Source organism: Octopus sinensis, linkage group LG7 (assembly GCF_006345805.1).
Source record: "Octopus sinensis linkage group LG7, ASM634580v1, whole genome shotgun sequence".
In the NCBI taxonomy this organism is placed as follows: domain Eukaryota; kingdom Metazoa; phylum Mollusca; class Cephalopoda; order Octopoda; family Octopodidae; genus Octopus; species Octopus sinensis.
In genome coordinates this window covers 73,932,962-73,954,461 of record NC_043003.1, presented here as the reverse complement: position 1 = coordinate 73,954,461, position 21,500 = coordinate 73,932,962, and positions in this window count along the sequence as shown.

Sequence of the window (21,500 nt, the reverse complement as noted above, 5' to 3'; positions counted from 1 at the left end):
TGGCTTACGTTTTTAGCAAAGGTCTTCTTCAGAAACAGGGGAACGTCCAATAGAAACGGAAGACGGGGGTAAAAAAAAAACCCTCAAAGATTCACATATGGTTATATTCTGATTGAAATTTCCAGGCATCAGCATGTACCTCCCTATGACAATGTAACTTTTCATTTAATCAAAATCTCCTCGGCCTGAAGAGTCTCCTGTGGTGTACATCTCACTTGGATATTCACCACTTCTGAGGTTCCGCTCGCTATGAAAAGCCTGTCAACCTTGTTCGCCAACCAGGAAATAGAAAAAGAACAGTTTTCAATTTATTGTGCTTTCATATGAAAAAGCACAATCTTCCGTGTCAATAAACCCCCACTGTCTCTGAAAGTTGGTTTTTTTTATGCTTGAAGCTAACTTTCTACCCCCACCTCGATCTCTGGATTTTACCGATTATAGCAGTGCCTCGATCAATTCTTAGTGATATCTGAAGAAGGATTTTTTTGCATTCTGAAATATTATCATTATCTCAGAATATGGATAATTAAATCATAAATATTATTATAGTCCACTCTGCCTTGTTGTGCAATTCAAGACACGTTATATTCTACAAACAATAGATAATGCTCCAAGCGAACTATAATATTCTAATATATATATATATATATATATATATATGTAATATGTTGTTTCACATATGTTGCTATTTTTAATTTCATGTTATTTCAGTCATTTAAAAATCCAATGATGTATAACTTGCATTTAGTCTTGAGTCTTTTTCTTTCGTAACAAACACAAAATTTGTGCCCACAAACCTTATCAAAATGATAACAAGCAAACTATGTTGAGTGATTTTCTCGTATGTGTACAAACTGGGTCACTCTGCCGCAGGAGCTCTACTGAATATTAAGCGGGTCTTTGGTAATCGTTTTGTTGACATCAGAGATGGTTCCAAATCTTCAAGAGATATATCGCCTTGAAAATAAAAAAAAGGGGTTAGCCAAAAGCAGTTATTCGGCATGGTGGATTAAATGCTGTGGTTAAACAAAATCCGAGAACAAAGGTTCAGAAATTTACATCAGAACTCAAAAAATCTCGTTTATTTTGGACACCTGTAAAAGGTCGGAAGATTTAAAAAACCGGCTAGGTTTGTTCCACATGAACTGAACGAGATTCAAAGCAAGAGACACCACGAAACGTGCTCCTTATTGTATTCTCTACTGGAAAAAGACAACTTTTGCATCAAACCAATACTTGTGAAGAGAAATTGATACTCTTTGACATCAGCAGAATAGGACAGTGACTAGATGCAGGAGATTCATCCAAACACTCCCCAAACCAACAATTATATCCTAAAAAGTTAGTGGTTACTGTACGGCTGTCTGCGATGGGAGTTATTGATTGTTCATTTATGCAACAAGGAAAAATAGTAAGAGCAACATTGTATTGCAAGAAAATTGATTGTATGCATGAGAATTTGGAAAAAAAGCAATCCAGAATAGAGATGGCCAAATTTTGCTCAACGACAATGCACGTACTCACGCACCTCAAGCTACGGTCCAAATGTTGCAAAGCCTGTATTATGCGATTTTGCAACATCCTCCCTATTCCCCTGAGACTTTTCCTACTGATCATCGCTAATTTACGCATTTTGAGCACTTCAAAATCAATAACACATTCTTGAAGAGATGATTCAAGCATTCGGAAAGTTTATCATAGCAAAAAGAAATTATTTTTACAGAATGAATATACAACACAGAGATACGTTAGGTAAGCGTTATAAATGAACATGGCTCTTATTTTGGTTAAATAAATCAGTTCCCTGTCACTTCCGAAACATTTAAATACGACATTCCATGCGAAACGACCTAATATATCTTATGTATATATGTGTAAATATATACTTATATATATATATATATATATATATATATATATATATATATATATATATATATATATCTATATATATATATATATATATATATATATATATATACATAAGATATATTAGGTTGTTTCGCATGGAATGTATATATATACATATGTATACACCAGAGTAAGTGCATAAGATCTAAAAAAAAGAATACAGGAGGTAGAGTATAATACCTTATTAATAAAGCTGCACAGACATCACAAAAGCTGTTTTTATTAGACGTTCGCGTTCCCGTTCGTCGCACAATTTTGCTTGGGAATGGGACAAAATATTGTTATATTCATAAATAAACAATTATTTGTTTGATACGCATTTTAAAATGGTTTTGTTTCATTGGTCTTTCAAACTAACGGTTTTTCAATAAATGCTTATATGAAATTATAATTACGATTTCAAAGAGTATTATTATAAAAATCTAAGAAAATCTTAAATCAAAAATTAAATTTAGTAGAAGATAAAAAATAAATTAAGATAAATGTCCGTTTAAAATACAGTCATTTACAAAGAACTAACATCATAAAAATTCATATAGATTTGGTAACACACACGTCTACCAAAATCCTATATATACACATGTACACTAAACATACAAACGATGGCACGGACCTACATACATATACAAACAAATACACGCAAAATATAAATATATAATATACATATAAAAATACATATGTATACGCACATAATATTTTTCCGCGTGTGTTTCAAATATACAACCTCGGTTTCACAAGCGAGAGAAAGAAAGCAATAAGAAATTCAGAGAGTAATAAGTCAAGGGAGAAAGGAAAAAGGAAGAGAAAACAAAAATTAGAAAGAGAAGGAGAAATGGAGATGGAGAAGAAGAGAGAGTTAAATGAGATTGAAATTGGAGTGCCTAAAAAGTAAGCTTGCAAACACACGCACATCTGCATAAATACATAATGCAGGAGTAACTCACATGTGGACACGCATACATATATACAGAGAAAAAAAAACAAATATATATATATATATATATATATATATATATATATATATATATATATATATATATATATATATATACATATATATATATATGTATGTATGTATGTATATATATATATATATATATACATTCACATCAACGTACATATATACACGACAACGTATATACGCATACAAATATGTTAAAAAACAGTCTGATGTATAGAATATCAAACTAAAATGGTTGTACAATAAAATAATATAATTGAATTTAATATAAATATATAAATTTCTAAGAAGCATATAAAAATTTGAAATAATAATTTAAATATTAAATATGAAATATAAGTAAAAATTTAACCTCGGGAACATTTTAATTTAAACTTGTAAAACAGTCGGAGGCTTTCTTAAAAGTCGAATGTAATATATGAAGACGGAATATATACCAGCATTGTAATACAAAAAGATATTTTTGGTGGAAACGCCAAATTTAAATGCGAAAGTCAAAACAAATATTCGAAAGTCAAAGATTCTTATCCGTAAGATATTTTTCAGTTTACAGTTTAAACCTCGTAGCGTGCCTGCAGGTATTTACAACTTCACGTCCTTTGTTCAGTGCTTGTGTATCCCCGAGCAGGATTAAGTCATTTTCTGAGAGGCAAAGTCTGCATTTGGCCTTCTATATGATCCATGTTTATACTTAGCTGCTTTTTTCCAAAATTGTTCAACTGGTGATGAAAGAACGGAGGTTATTTTCCTTCAGTTGCCAGACATGTTTTGCAAGACTTGTAACAATTCTCGGGTTATCGGAAAGAATATTAATGGGAATAAAACCTAGTCTTGAATGAATCTTCCGAAGTGTATGTCTTATATTCTTGTGAGTCATCTGTTTGTAATTTAGCTGCATAAACTATTCCTTTTTCAAGACATTTTCCTTCTAAAGGACAGCAAGCCTTAGCTTTGTAATGTTAGTTCTTCTGGTTACATTCGGCACTATGGTTGCTTGTAATGATTGTTGTGTTATGCTGATTAATAACAGTGGTGACGTTTTTGCAACAAGATAGTTAACATTCAGTGTAATACAGAAAATATGACTAGTTTCACAATGTTTAGAAACCAGTTTTATGAATTCACAACCTAAATTTGTTTTATTGCAACCTTATTTTGCAATTATTGCCAGATGTAGTTTGACCATACCGGATCGCTGTACATTGTATAGGAATTTCGTTATGTAGTTACGGCTATCATTGCTAAAATAGTGAACTTATAACGAATTTAATGTTTTAACTTTAAAACCTTTTCCCGATAGTGCATAATCTGCCTATAATCTATTCAACCGATGGTATAATTATATTCAATGAAATTATGTTTTTTACTGAACTCATATTTTTATATTATTTTAATACAGTGGTGAGTTAAACTCATTCCCATATATCTCCACCACTGCTGCGCAACCAAAAAGAAATACCCCGAATGATGGGAAATTTTCAGTGGTCCAGGAATATGTTAAGTAAAAAAAAAAGATTTAAATTTACATCGTAAGATCCACTTCAAATTAACTGATTAAAAGACAGGGTTGTAGCATCATCAAAAACTAAATAAATCGATAAGGGAGCACATATCACAGGCAGTCAAATTCCAGGGAGAACTATTGAACAACAGGGAGAACATGAACAACATTGAGAAAAAACAGTATGAACAAGAGAGAAACAAACATAACCAAATTTGCTGCAAAGATCTTGATACAGTATTCTATCCAAATATATCCACCTCTTCCCCCTTGTTTGTTGTCTTCCTGTTTGTCTTCCTCTCTCTGTGTGAGTATATACGTTTATATATATATATATATATATATATTATATATATATATATTATATATATATATATATATATATATATATATATATATATTATATATATGTATATATATGTGTGTATATATATATATATATATATGTGTGTGTGTGTGCGTGTGTGTATGTGTGTGTGTGCGTGTGTGTGTATAACAAAGTATTTTGAATTGTTGTACAACAAGCCGCAGAATTGGAGTCTCAACCAGCTGGTTTGCCCTGATATCTGCTCTGAATAACCTATTCTGGTTGTAACTCTTTGGTCGTATCTTACTATATTTGCTTTCTTTGCAACGAGACACAGTTTCAGTTCCTCCATCACCACTTTCAGGCCCTCTCTTTCAATATCATACTTCCTTTTCAGCCCTCAGTATTTTTGCTCGCCTTTAAGCGCTCCTTTCCCTTGTAGGTCTAAGATATAAATTTCCTTCGAGAGCATATCTAACCCTGATTATATTCTACATTTCCATCACGGTTATTTTCTTTTGTCAATCCCATTATATTCTCTCTTTCTTGACATCAACACCCATCTTTTCTTCTACAGCAATACTAACTGCCTTGATCAAATTATTTGTTTCTGTGATGTTGATTGTTCTTGTGTATTTCAGAATAGCATTGACATTTTTCGTTTCTAGGTTCAACTTAACGTTGCAAATAATGTCGCCATCGTTCTCCTGTAGTCTTGCATTTTGTTCATCTGTCATGTCGCCATTAGTTTTATTGTCCTCTTTTAGATCATCTTTACCTCTCTCATCAAGTAAACTGCCACTGCTCCTTTCTTCTTCTTCTTCTTCTTCTTCTTCTTCTTCTTCTTCTTCTTCTTCTTCTTCTTCTTCTTCTTCTTCTTATTATTATTATTATTATTATTATTATTATTATTATTATTATTATATTATTATTATTATTATTATTATTATTATTATATTATTATTATTATTATATTATTATTATTATTATTGAGTGACGAGCAGAGCATGCCATCGAAGTGACACTGGGGTAAAATATACGAAGCCCAGTATACCCATCATGACTACCCGTCTGATAAGGGTACACCAGGCACATGCATCACAACCATATGTGCGCGACATGGTGATCTCATATCAAGATAAACAGCACATGACCTTGCAGATTATTATTATTATTATTATTATTATTATTATTATTATTATTATTATTATTATTATTATTATTATTATTATATAAAATATATTAATAAGCAAGTGTTTAATTTTGTCCCGAATAATAATCTTATGTTTAATTGACAAACTCTCTATATGTCTTCCTGGGTGTCATCTGTTCCATAAAATGCGTCGCCCACATAACTAGAAACGTATTTACGGTACTATTTAGCGCACAGCAGAGTTACATGGGCTCCTGCTTTGAGAAGTTACTGTCTGCGTGGGCGTGTGTGTTTGTGTGTAGGAGGTGGATTCTCAATTGTTTCACAGCAATTGACATTCACATCAATAAGGAGTAGACGAAAATTTACTTGTCGTATTGTTATGTATTCTACACTTACAGCATCTCCGGCAAAAATGGCACGGGTCTATTTGTGTGCTCCGGATGCTTAACAACCACTTGGTTCATGGTTTGATCACGCTGCTCGTCTCATTGAAAAGTTTTTTTCTTTCACACGAATGGAGTGAACACTTGATCTACAACTAGCACCAGGAATAATTTGCTTAAAATAAGAACCTACACACTTCAAAACACACTGTCTCATCTCATTATGAGATCAATAATATTTAAACAAAACGACAGAATTCTTATATTTCTAACATAAATTATCCGGTTTGTTGTTTCAAAATAACAAAAGAGACTGCTTCACTGCTGCTATGAGATTTTCAAACGCATATTATTTCCTTTGCATCCATACATATAATAGAATATACAGAAAGTTTTCTATTGATAGCTATCATTCTTCATGAAAAAGCAATAGACACGACAGAATAGTTGTACAGAAACCAGCTAAATTGCTATATGAATGTTTCTGTTCATGTATGGTTATATGAAATATATCCCAGCTCATACTAACAATTGGCCATTACTTAAGACAGAGAATATATTTGGCAAGATACTAATATATCCAAAGTAATGACAGTTGATTTGCTTCGTTTTTTAATGTGATATATCAAATGTCTGTCACTTCATCAAAATATTATTACTTTTGTGTCCGGTCATCTCAGAAAAATGAATGATACCTACGTGCAAGACTCATTAATAATGTTCAGCATTATTGAGGGTAAATGTCATATTTATTTTTCGGTTATGTCTTTTCAACGTAATAATATATCATATAACAGGAAAACAACATCTAAACATCTGTCAACTAAGATTAACAGTGCGTGTATTTACGTATGTATGTATGTATGTATGTATGTATGTATGTATGTATGTATGTATGTATGTATGTATGTATGTATGTATGTATGTATGGGTGTATGTATTTATCTATGTATGCATGTGTTTGAGTGTGTGAATGTGAGTGTATGTGTATTAATATTGTAATGTAGGTTTTCTTGTTTTCTTAAATCGCAAATCTAAGACTTATTGAAACAGTTGAAGATTGAATCTATTATTTAAGCGACAACTCTTTGCGATTATATCTGTTCTTGGCTTTAGTATGATTTGATAACCTTCATTTTCTCGTTTAAAGTTGCCGTCTATTATATTCAATTCCTTTACACTTCATATATGTTTTGCAGTATCTTTGAATGTCGGTGAAAAATATTATATGGTGTCAATTTCCCTTGCATATCTTGGAGCAAAGGTATTTTCTGAGTAGTGTGCTACTGTCCAACCTGTGTACGTGTCCCAACCAGATTAGAATTTCTATCATAGAATGCAGACAAGCAGGTCAGAGAATCTCTTCCTTCCTTGTGTCAAGCATAGATATAGTCATAATTTGTCGTGGAATGACGCTGATTTATACAATGCAGCAGAGTATAAGTAAAGGCACGAGCTATGAAGATTCTAGAGCAAGATATGGTGAATATTTCCGATTCGCCAACGAGATAATAGAAAGCAGTTTAACTGAAAACTTGTTTAAAATGTATTCTCGGAAGTTATATTTGCATTCAGAGCCTCAGCAAGCGTCATAAACACACGTATAACTAAAACCTGAATTATGATAATTTTAACAATCATAAAAGACAAAAAACTATTCGATTATAGAGCACATAGCATATTTTGTAGCTCCTTAATTTGTAGTCTTCGTATCTCACAGACACATGATATCATGTTAAACTTTAACACTTTATTTCAAACGTTAAAATGGTGAATATTTGAATATCCTTACATCTATATTTGAGAAATTTCCAATGACAGCTGGCTACATTAATTTATTTTACACGTAATATACTTGCCTTACGTTTAAAGAAAGTAACATAGCGAACAATTACCAGTTTTATTGCGTTCATATACATTACATTATGTGACTAGATATTGTCAGATGCTTTACATTTTATGTGAATTTATGCATGTATTATGTATTTCGCCTATAAAAGGAAAAAAAAATAACGTATGGTGTTTCTGCAGTTCCTCAGCAACAAATGATGTGTTAATTGTTGTGGCGACGAGACATTCGAAGCTCACGGTGGATGTTGTTAACATGGATGTCTTATTGGCTTCCGTGTTTCAATTGCAACGACAACTACAGCAGCAACAAGAACAACAGAAACAGAAATAACGGGTACAACAGCAACTGCAACAAAAACACCATCAAAATCAACTGTTCTTGGAATTCGTGTTGCAGTGAAAAACACTTCAGGTTCGTTTTCGTCAGACTCGGTTACTATTTCAATTGAAGAATCCACATATAATCCAGAAAAAAAGGGATTACTTTTTCTGAATACTTCAGAAGGTATGAATGGGTCTCCAAAGAAGAGTGTAATAGCTAGACGGACGAAAACAAGATACGTTTTCTTTGAAGTAAATTATCAGCAGCAAAATATGAAAAGTTTTGTAATTACATGTTGCCGAGAAAAACGAACCGAAATTTGTTTCGAGAAAACAATTTAGCTATTATCTGAAATATCACTATTTGATATTCGCTGTGAGTGTTTGAAATTGGAAGATAAAAACAGAAACGGAAGATTTCGTTACGTATATAGGAATCGTAAATAGAGAATGTGAAAAATTTAAACTCGACGTCATCTCTCGCTTGGAGAGAAAAGCCTTAACTAATCCAGATACATACACACAAGCACACACGCACGGACACATACACACCCACACACGCGTGCGCGCGCTCCCACACGCACACCCACACACATATAGTATGCATGTATTTATGTGTGCATGTGCGTATGTATGTACGTGCTCTGATCAATAAGTATCGGGACTATTGCCACAGTAACGAAGCTGAAGCTCGCAGTGTTAAGCTACTTGTAACTGTTACATCTTTAACTCTGCTGTGCAAGCGTCCTCATTTTAATGTTCTACCTCACTTACGCTGGAAGGAAGGTGAGTAGCGTATGATCGTCGCATTGACAATGACAGAGAAAGTTGAGCAGAGAATCAGCAAAAAATGTTGTCTAAAGCCTGGCAATACCTGCACAGAGGTCTACGAAAATTTTTCTAAACTTTACATCATTCTCGACACAATAAAAAAAATCGTGTACAACCCGAGTACCTTTTTGGACAGCTGAAAGCAGTTTTAGCACAAACTTGGTAGACATGCGTCTCATAACCAAATCTGTAGCTGCACCTGCAGAGATTTATCTCATACGATCAAAACAGGTTTGCAGTGGCTCGAAGGTAATGCGAAATGCAAATTGAGAACCACCTACGTATTTTCAGTCGCAACAGATAACTTCTGCCAGACCTGCGATAGAGCTTCCCAGCAACCATGACACAGATCGGCGATAGCCGGACACACTGTGACCCGTCTTCTTCACCCACTTGTTGACCCTGGTCATCGTCGACAAGAACGGACGATCTAATGCTTATAGTATGTGTGCGTGTGTGTGTGTGCCTATATGGGTGTGTGTGCATCTGTGTGTGTGTTAGATACTCACTTACAGACAGACGAATGTTAAGTTGCAGCATAAATTCACTAAGAATTTACGATGTAGATGTACCGTTTAGTTAACATCGAAGCGTAGCTAAATTTCCTTGAAGAGGAGATAACTTCATCTCTCCTTGAAATGGTTTTTTGCTTCGAGAATATTTCGCTTCATCTTTTTGGGAGTTTTGTTTTTCCACCAAGTTGGCCTAGGTAGTAATTTTATCTTCATTTTTACCTCTATTTGTACAGAGTTAATGTGCGTGCAGCCAGTAAGACAAATTAGTCGACTACTGCGATTCCAATGCTTACTTTCTTATCGGCCATAAACAGCGACTACATATAATATTACTGCTAAAACATTTCTTTAGGATGTACCTTTGGGTGGGGGGACTCATTGAAAAATAGTCGATTGTTCATGCTCTCTGGGCGCAGAATGTATAGCAATAGGCCTCCCCATGAGTTGTGTTTAATAGCTGTCCTATCAGATGTGCGCATGTATATAGTCAAAAAAGATACTCTCTTTATGGAGGCCATCGATCTAATAAGATGCATGAGATGCAAGGCATACTTCTATGACCAAGCTACAGCACCCATGAACGCAAAAACTTACATCATCAGATCCAGAAAGTGGTTTCTGTCCAGAATCAAAGAGGTAGCTGCCTTCAAAGCGGACCTACTTGATAGCAACTGCAAACTGAGATTTTGTAAGTACTCCGATCCTTTTAAGTACAAGCAATCTTACGATATACGCCTCTCCTTAAAAAATCAGATTGAACTTTAGTGTTACCTGATAAAGCAAAAACAAAAAAAGAGAAAAAAACTTATATACAGAAGATGCCATTATGCCTGATAGGCTCTTTGCAATCAGCATCGCATGAAATTATAGACAAGCCTCACAGCCTTATCGAAAACCAAATTAAAATCAATCGATTGTTAAAACAGCCTATTGCATTTAAATACCTGGTGCAGTGTTACTAAATGGATATTAAATGTCCTCGAATAAAGATATGTTTGACTCCAATGCCCCTTATTACAACGAAGCTTTGCTTAGCCACCCTGTTTCAGTACTTCACCTCTTACATACCCGGACCTAAAATACACAAAACAAAGCAGCACCGTAAGGTCCTTTGGTTGCTTTAACCTCTCTCTCTGAACGTGGAAAGCTGCATAGAATGCATCTTCCTTAAATTAGCAGATAAGCATTTCACGCAATCCCATATTTACGAACAATTATCTAAGGGTCTCATTCAGCTGTGCACTAACACCCAGTGTAAAAGAGATTTTAGTGGATGCCCCAAAATACCACACAGAGGCAAGATGCTCATTTAGGTTTAATAGTGATTGCCCAGTAGGAGGTGGATGCGACTCTGAGTCTGTGATCTCTGAGGCGGTGTCCTGACGTAGCAGCAGCAACAGCAGCACTGACATCATCGGCAGCAGCAGCAGAAGCACCAAAAGCGCAAGATCACATACGCAGAAATAGGTTGGAACAACGGAGAGCCCCATTTGCACTGCAACGAAATAACCACAAGTCCTTATTTAGGATCCCAAAGAGGCGCAAATTTACGGCGTTTAAAACAATTTGGAACACCATACAAAATGAAATCGAGGCTCCTGGAATCTGGGCTTTGGTTCAACGGAAGAATTCTATACAAATTGTGAACGGCCGAGGGGACAAGGATCCTATAACTTTTGCTTGATCTGGTGCCTTCATATATTCAAAAAGTGACTATTATAGTCGGTGCTTTCATGGTGAAAATTCGCATTAGAATGGAACCGCTCAAGGGTAGGTATTCCCGTCTCTCCCAGAAGGTGTTTTCATATTAGAGCATCCCAGGATCAGTTCCTTCCATGTAGGAATTACCAGAGTAATGTCCTGGAATATGAACGCACCTCATCATACTAAGCACCAGCAGACGATCGACTATATCTCTGAATGCAGTAGACTAGCACCAAGAATATTTGTTAAATGATGATATTGTTGCCATTATATGGAGAGAAATTTCCGAAAGGTAGGTAAGCTGCCCATAAGTACTACCTTGTGTAATACAGTCGAATTCAGTACAGTACATGTTTTGGTCAATCTGCCGCACATATAAGCAAGTAACAATTGATGAAAACGTAAGCCACAACGAGTGACCCACTGTGTCGAAATAACAATCTTTTGCAGTTTCAGATTTCGGACTGATAGAGATATACAGATTAACTGATATCATAATTTGAAAAGACTTGCCTTCTGATTGATGTTGCAAGCTCAAAAACGTATCTCTGAAAAAGTTGAAAACTTTAAAAAGGTGTAAAGACCTGGAGATTGAAACCGGAAATGAAAGAATAAATCATCTCAGAAGAGCATTACCTATTATTACTGTGTCACTTGGAATGCTATCAAGAAGACCAAACAAGTATGTAGTCCAATTCCCTGACATACCCGAAATAAGTGATTTACAAAAGTTCATATTTTGGGGTTTCTCACATACTCTATATAAAGTCTTCACCAAGTAAATGCAACCTTAATTACACTCAGTATATTTTTTCAGGAACTTCCGTTTTTCCGGTTTCAAGGCACATTACCTGTTAGCATTTCAGATGCAAAATCTTACTGCCCCTTCACGTAACATGTTATGACTTGGATTCAACGGGTATTTATTCAAATATAATCAAAACATCATAAATTGTCCATATCAAAGTTAGGTTAAGTCGACATTTTATCAAAAAATTAGTATAACTCTCGAATAAGATCCATTGTTAAACCAGAGTCGATTCATTTAATTATGCCCCAGCAACGATTCATGAGATTAATGCTACTACACCATTCTTTTAATATCACTTATATATTTATATTCTGCCAAGTTTACAAAAATGAATATTTCCTTTTTTTTTTTTTTCAAGCAGCAAACATTCTGTCAAGAATATGACGCGTTAATATAGAAACCTCCTGTATTTCGCCATATTATTTCAAATTCGTCTGTTTTCTCATATTGCAATTCAGCTTCTCGCGTTCAATTGTATTGATAAACTCTGTCCCGAAGGCTGAAACGGAATAACAAAATTGAGTACGAACAAAGAAAGGAAAAAAAAACTGAATATAAAACTGTCATATAACTGATGAATAAAAAGAAAATTAATGTAATTTTAGGAAAAGAAACAATATACAAATGGGAAACATTTTTCTAGCGCTAGTAGCATTTATGAAACATTAGATATTACTCTGCCCCGGGGATACAGGCAATGTGGAATCGATAAAAATATAACTACGTGTCCTCTTGCTCTTTGAATTGATCCAAGAATGGACATGAGAAAATTCCACTTATGGTCAAAATATGAACTGCAGGTCGTTTTCCTTTCACAACTTTTGGGCACAAGGCATTTTTTTTTTCAATTCTGAGGAATCATGAATTTAGATATTTCTGAATCAATATACTCGATGGATCTTTCCTCTAGCATCAGTGCAACACCAGAAAGCAATATTATTCATAATCATATCAGCTCATCAGCACTAACGGTATCGTTACTATAACCATCAGGCACAAAATATTCATCAGCATTTTTTTACATTACTGTGAATATCATAATCGTAAAAAAAACCAGCTAAACAATCGCTCCATTTTCATAGACAAAACGTCTTCATCATGAACATATTAATATTATTACTATTATTATTATTATTATTATTATTATTATTATTATTGAGTGAGAGAGCAGTGCATGCCATCAAAGTGACACTGGGGTAAAATATACGGAGCCCAGTATACCCATCATGACTACCCGTCTGATAAGGGTAAACTAGGCACATGCATCACAACCATAAATGCGCGACATGGTGATCTCATATCAAAATAAACAGCGCATGACCTTGCAGGTGGGGCCCAGTTAGAATTTTCTTCAGGTCGAGTAGCCCATCCCCCTCGAAAGGTCCCTGGATAAGGGTTGTGTAAGGATGTTGAACGAAACACCCATGTTTCCAGAGGTGAATTATTCAAACCCCAAAGAATCCCTCTCAACACATGGCTATGATGCTCCCCCATTACTTCTGCTCGTGATAAGAGATGCACATATCGTCAGCCACTAAGGGACATGCTCAACTGGTTAAAGTCAAACAACTGACAAGCAAATCTGTGGTATTGAGTAGAATATTTGCTGTAGCCCATCTTTTATACCAAGAGAAACAATGTACATGATAACACTTTCAATCGGTTAAAATCAGAAGCCATGAGAGCCAATGCCTGATACTTATTATTATTATTATTATTATTATTATTATTATTATTATTATTATTATTATTATTATTATTATTATTATTATTATTATATTATTATTATTATTATTATTATTATTCTACGTTTGACTTTTGCTTTATGTCTGTACAAGTTGGCTCCAAGTCTCACCCAGAGACCTCAAGAGACAACAGGTTGGAAGTTCTGTACCATATATTTGGGTTTTTTTTTTTTTTGGTGTTGTACTAGTGAATGTCTAATACATAAAAAAAAAGTTTGTTTTAAACCTTGGGATTACATAGAGAGTATTTTGCGTAGGATATGAGCAGTTCCCATGAGCACTATCTTTTGAATTTCTGCCATTTTGGGGTTTCCTGGTATCTGAGTTAGGTAGGAATCAGTCCCTTTCGCTATCATTCCCAGGGCACCTATGACAACAGGTATTGTTTCCACATTTTGCTGATTTCTATTTCAAGATCTTTATATTTGCTCAGTTTTTGGTAGTTCTTGACAGATACGTTTATATCGATTGGGACAGTCATATCAATGAGGAGGCATGTTCTTTGTCTGAAGTCTTTCAATATAATATCTGGCCTATTTGCATCTATCTTCCTGTCAGTTTGAATGGTGAAGTTCCAGAGGAGTGAGATGTGGTCATTTTCAAGCACAGGAGGTGGATTGTGTTCCCACCAGTTTTTTTCATGGGGCAAATCCAGGTCTTTGCAAATTACCCAGTGAACATATTGTGCAGCTCTATCATGCCTACTGAGGTACTCTGTAGGCGCTAGAAGACTGCATTTCGAGACAACATGGTCAATGGTTTCATTTTGTTATCGGCATACACGACATGTTGGGCTACTGCCGTTCTTTAATATGTTGGCCTGGTAGTTTCTTGTTGGTAGGCATTGATCTTGAGGTGCTATGATAAACCCCTCTGTTTCAGATTTTAAGCCAGAGGCCATTAGCCATTGAAGGGTCAGGGCTTTGTCGATATCTGCATTATTCGCTCTCTTTGGGTATTTGCCATAGAGAGGTTTTTCTTGCCATTTATTATTCAGAATATCTAAGGCTGCAGTTTTGGCACGGGTTTTCATGCGCCTAGCTTTTTCTGTGCTTGTTTCTTGTATATGTATCTCTAATTCCGAAATTGGCTGTATTCGGAATTCACTTAGATATTCCTTTGCCTTTTTTGTGACTGAGTATGATGCTTTCTTGTTTTCATGTTTTGAGACAAGTTTTAATATCCAGTCCTCAGAGTTTTTCAGGTAGGTGTCTAGGCCAATTGTAGCAATCTTCATTGTTATTGCCAGTTGCAAAAGACCACGGCCTCCCTCTTTTCTTGGCAGATAGAGTCGTTCATTCTATGCATTGTCAACAGTTTCCTTATTTTTCTGTCGAGCTGACATATTTCAGTAATTGACCAGTTAACAATATTGAAACTGTAAGTCACGACTGGTATGGCTAATGCATTGATCGCTTCGATCCTGTTTCTTGCATTCAGCTCTGTCTTGAGTATTGCTCTCACTCTTCGATAGCATTCTCTCCTGATCCTTTCCTTCATCTCTGAATGCCTTATTCCGTTCCCTTCAATTACCCCTAGGTACTTGTAGCTATCCGCTGGGTCTAGTTCTTTTATGACACTCTGTTGGTCAAGTTTAACGTTAGATGTTTCTGTCATTTTTCCTTTGATAAAGGTAGCCTTTGCACATTTATCGAGGCCGAATTGCATTCTGATGTCGTCACTGAATTGTTTGACTATCGCTAGTAAGCCCTTGAGTTGTTGATCATTTTTTGCAACAAGCTTTAAATCATCCATGTAAACGAGATGATTTATATTTTTATGAAACATTTTATACCCGTACTGCGAATCATTGAGCAGCTTTCAGAGAGGTATTAAGGATAAACAAAAGAGGAGTGGTGACAGTGAGTCACCCTGGGAAATGCCACACGAAATTTTTACATCACCAGCATTTAGGGATTCATTGTCACTGTTCAGAGTTAGTGTGGTTCTCCATGATCTCATATTTACAGTCAAGAAGTTTCGCAGAGTAGGTGCTATCTTATACATTTCCAGGCATTTCCTAATCCAGCTATGTGGTAGGCTATCAAAAGCCTTTTTATAGTCTATGTGTCGTTTGTGACAATCTTCTAAGATCATCTTATTGATGAGTAGTTGGTCTTTACAGCCGTAGGATCCACGTTTACATACTTTCTGTTCATTAGGGAATATGCTGCTGTCTGTTAAAAAACTATAGGTATATTCCGTCAGGACAGATGTTAGTGTTTTGTACATAGTTGTTAAGCAGGTTATGCGTCTATAGTTTTTTGGTTCATTTGTTTCTTCACCTTTTGGAAGCAAGAATGTTAACCCATTAACTAGCCAAGTAGGCATCCTACTAGGGTGTTGCAAAACATCATTGTACAGTTCTGTTAGCAGTTCATGGCTCTCTGGGAAGGCATTCAGCCAGAAGTTAGGAATTTTATCCTTTCCTGGAGACTTCCATTTGCTTGACCTCCTGAGAGCAGATCTTATATCTTCTACCTTGACACCCTCCCACTTTTGCTCTTCTAAGGGGTCCAGTTCTGTAGTTATTCTGTCAATCCAGGGGGCCTTTTCGTTGTGTGTCTTTTCTTCTGCCCAGATTTTATTCCAAAATCCACACTACACTTTTGATGGTACAGACCTTACAGTAAACGCTGTTTTTCCTATCTTCCTGTAAAAATTCTTGGTGTTATTTTTGAACATGTTGTTGTCCTTGAAAAATCTAACACGCTTTTCATACCTCGCTATGCGGGCAGCTTTGGCAGATACCTTTGTTTGATGGTTTCTATGGTGGCATCAATATCAAGTATAGTTTCCATATTGTATTTTTTCAGTAATTTTTGGGTTTTTGTAGGTTTGGTAGTCTTGTGAGCCTTAAGGTTTTTCAAATATTCAATGTCAGATCTAAATATTTTAATTTGTTGTTGCAGACGCTCTTGCCAAGAAGGCTTTTTGTGGGAATGTTGCCGTTTTCTAACCTTTACACCACATAGGATCGTTGAGATTTTCGCGGATGCATAGTATAGGTGGTTGAGGTTTGTATAATAAACATCATTAGCTGAAATTATATCCTTAAGTGCAAGCCGGATTTTACCAATTATTTTCATGTTTTGGTTAGAGTTGCGGATTTTAGGAAGTGTATCACGTTCATACATGCTGGTTTCTTTAATTTTCAGCCATTCAATCATGATTTGATTTTTTAGCTCATGTAGTTCTGTTGGGTCAATATTTGTGTGACTTTCTTTATCTATTTGATGCTCATCTGTCTTAGTGTTTATGATTGGTTCAGGGAGTATTTCACTTTGCCTATCACTTATACTAACTCTTTCAATCCACTCTTCGTTTTTATCAGCCCTGGGCTGGTCTATAATTATTTCCTCTGTATTATCTTCTCTAGCTGCAGCTTCGTTCATTTTATCCGATATTGCTTGTCTAACCTGATCAATCTCTAATTCAGTCAGTAATTTTTTTTTTATAATGTTTCATCTGACGTTGGCAAGTTTGTTACTGTCTATGTAGGGTCTTACTTCAGGATTACGTTGGCAAGTTTGTTACTGTCTGACGTTGGCAAGTTTGTTACTGTCTTATTAGTATTTATTATTATTATTATTATTATTATTATTATTATTATTATTATTATTATTATTATCATTATTATTATTATTATTATTATTATTGGTGTTGTTATTGTTGTTGTTGCTGTAATTATTATTATTATTATTATATTATTATCATTAATATCATTGTTGTTGTTGTTGTTTTTGTTGTTGTTTTTTTTATTATTATATTATTATTATTATTATTATTATTATTATTATTATTATTATTATTATTATTATATTATTATTATTATTATTATTATTATTACCTACGCGCCTAAGCGAAAGCAGAGTATTTTAAACATTCGTTTTTCTATCTCACTGTGTGTTTACAAAATTACCGAAAAAGGCCGAAATCATTTTCACAAAATTTTCAGAAATACTCATTGAGTGAGTGGCTTGAAATGATAAACATGTGGTTTGATTGTCTTGAAAGGTACATAAATATATACATAGATATGGGACTCTGCGTGTATCTATGTGTGTTTCTCTGAGTGTGTGTGAGCGCGCGTGAGTGCATGTTTACAATAATTGATTCGTGGGTTTCTATTATTTAGGACCTGATTTCTTAATTTCACCGGGGCATAATTACCTATAATAGTAATTATATTGCAATTTATTTTACTATATATTCTATAAGTATTATATTTTGTTCACTTCCTTATTTTTATTTTGTTTACTCACATATTGCAAATGGTAATTATATTGCAAAAAATTGCAATATATTCTATAAGTATTTCATTTTGTTCACTTTCTTTTTCACAAGAATAGACCATCGTCCGCGTGTGTATAGATCTTGGTGTAGCAATGCGTGTAGGCATATGTGAGTACATACATATATAGCTACACACACACATACACACACACACACACACACACACACACACATATATATATATATATATATATATATATATACGTAAATATATACATGTTATGAGATTGTCTATGTGTGTGTGTAGTGATGGATTCGAAGATTTCGTTTATGTACAAGTTTCTTTCTTAATTTCTTATATTTACGAGTTGTTTTCTTAAATTCACCTGAAATGGTGATACATAAACATTTAATTCACTTCACTTAAAAAGCATGGGCAAGGAATATATTGTAAGGCATCATAATTTGCGAAAAAGTTATGTGTGCGCAGCGTATACATCGCGTCCTGTCCATCTGGGGCGGGGATCATACGCCACAGAAACCGGGAAACCGAGCCCATGTGCATAGCTAGGCTTGAAAAGGGCGCATAAATAAATAAATAATAATAATGATTATTATTATTATTATTATTACGTATAACGTAAGCGGCAGCACGCCATGCATAATGTTTCCTTTACTTTTTGAATTGATCTTTTGCCGAAGTGGATCTTGCCTTTCGTCCTCTCAGGGCCGATAAAATATACACCAGTTGAGGGCATTGCGTTGCGTTATCGACTTACACCCCGTATCGATTCTACTGGCCTTCTGCAAAATGTTTGAGACCAATATAATATAAGATTATATATATGTAGGAAGGCATACATATCTAAGTAATTTACCTTGTGCCTCCTCCTCCTCTTTCTCGTCATCTGCATCAGTTGCATCTCATCTTCGGGTTTAATTAGCACGTTCGCGTTCACATAATAGCGCCCCATCATATTACAGTATAACTTACCAGACTATGCAACAGCAAGTCACACGAGAACACGGTTACACTTTTCACAAGCCAGATATACTAATTCTAAGAATTTTTACTTTTGCATACACTGAACATACCGAACATGTACTGGCAAATGGTAGGAGGGCTTTAATACTTCGTACGAGTAAGCAGCGCAGTTAGACTTATTGAAATGCGCCATCTCATTAACACATATATACGTACTTTCAGCCAGTTACCCTTGCATGAATTTCTTCTCTATGTAACACATATATACTGCACAGATACATGACATGTGGCACACTTTAAACTTTTATATCTCTACCATAGTTTAAACCTATAACATCATACATGAATGCACTTTTGTGAATGCATCTTTGGGTTCAGAAACTGAAACTCCTCTTACACTTCCACCCTGTTCCTCTGTCTCTCCCTCCTTCTCTTTCTCCCTCGCTCCCCCCTCTATCTCTCCCTCTCTCCACTGTTCCATTTCTCTTTTTCATTCAACAATTTCCGTTTATGATTCCTATCACTCTCTTTTCTTTATTAGTCTTAATCCCTATTTATCATCCTCAGTTCCTCTTTCTCCCCACATATTCGCAAGATTACACAAAATCTTTCAACTCTTGCATTTCGTCAAACTCACTTTCAACTTATTTTTACGCTACGATTGCAATGTAAACAGACGTCGTAAATTCGGTGTCATTTCAAATGCTTTCTCTCTTAGTTCTCATATATATCTCACTTCTCTATTATAAACGACATGCCTCGAAATAGTAAATCATGTTCTATACATCTCAGTAGCTAATTTGTCTTCATTTTGAACATTTATTTTCACTATACCAGTTATGTTAGACATGTTTTGCATTCGCTTTATTTTATAATCTCCCTCTAAGAAGTTGTAGGTTATCTCTTGATATCTTTCACGCTATATACATTCATGCGCATATGCATACATGCAAGCACACATACATATGCACATATACATATAGAAACGCATATATATATATATATATTATATATATATATATATATATATACACTCACACATACACACACATCTATAAGTACAAAAACACTCATACGACATACATATCTGCACACACCTTCAATTATATGTAAGATATATATAATTATGTTCGTATGCAAGAATACCACTAACTCCATCTATCACTCCTTCCCTCTACGTTTTTATGTTTCCCAATCTTTTTCAATCTCATCACACACACACACACACACGTACATACGTTCATATATATCTATATCTATCTATGTATATATATATATTCTTATACATATATATACATATATACATATATATATATATATATATATGTATATATATATATATATAATATATATATATATATATATATATATATTATATATATATATATATAATATATATATATATATATATATATAATATATATATATATATATATAAATATATTGTTGCTTTATATCTACATATAAAACACTTCATCTTGTTAGTTTTATGTATTTTGTCTTTGCATTGTACTTATGTATCAGTAATAGAACATTTTTATTCGCTAGACTAATTGAGTGTATTTTTATGTATTTTGAGAGTGACATTTGATTACTTTCAAAAAGCATGGTAATTATTTCTGTTGCAACTAATATTATTATTTGTATTATATATTGCAATAGTTTTAAATTTATCTTTATCTTTATCTTTATTTTATTCCTATTATCAATAATGATGTTTTCGTTTTTTTTAATTTGTTTCTTAAGAAGACATTATTATCCCAATGGAGAACTGTGATTAGAATAAAAACATGTCATCTAAAAATGGTAAGAATATATTTACACAATACGTACAGAGGCATATAACGCACTCCCAAACACACATACACATAAACACACGCACAACAGAGAGAAAGAAAGAGAAGAGAACACGAGAGATTAAAAAAGAATGATAAAATCGATTCTTGTGAAAAAACAGTATGAAAAATAAATAGAATACCACACGTTAAATAGCTTGAAGTAAATATTATGTAGATACACGCACGCACATATATGACAAAGAATCAGATGAATTAGACATCTAGGAATAGTTAGGCGTACGTCATTTAGTACATTATCTTTGAATATGTTTAAAATATTGACACAAGCAAACATGCCCAGGTGCAGACACATATAAAGCATATGTATACACAACCATACACACACATCGCGCATTCCTGCACACATACACACACACATATAATCTATTGGTATCTGATTGTTAACCAAATTCGTTTAATACTGAGTGTTATAGATATATGCAG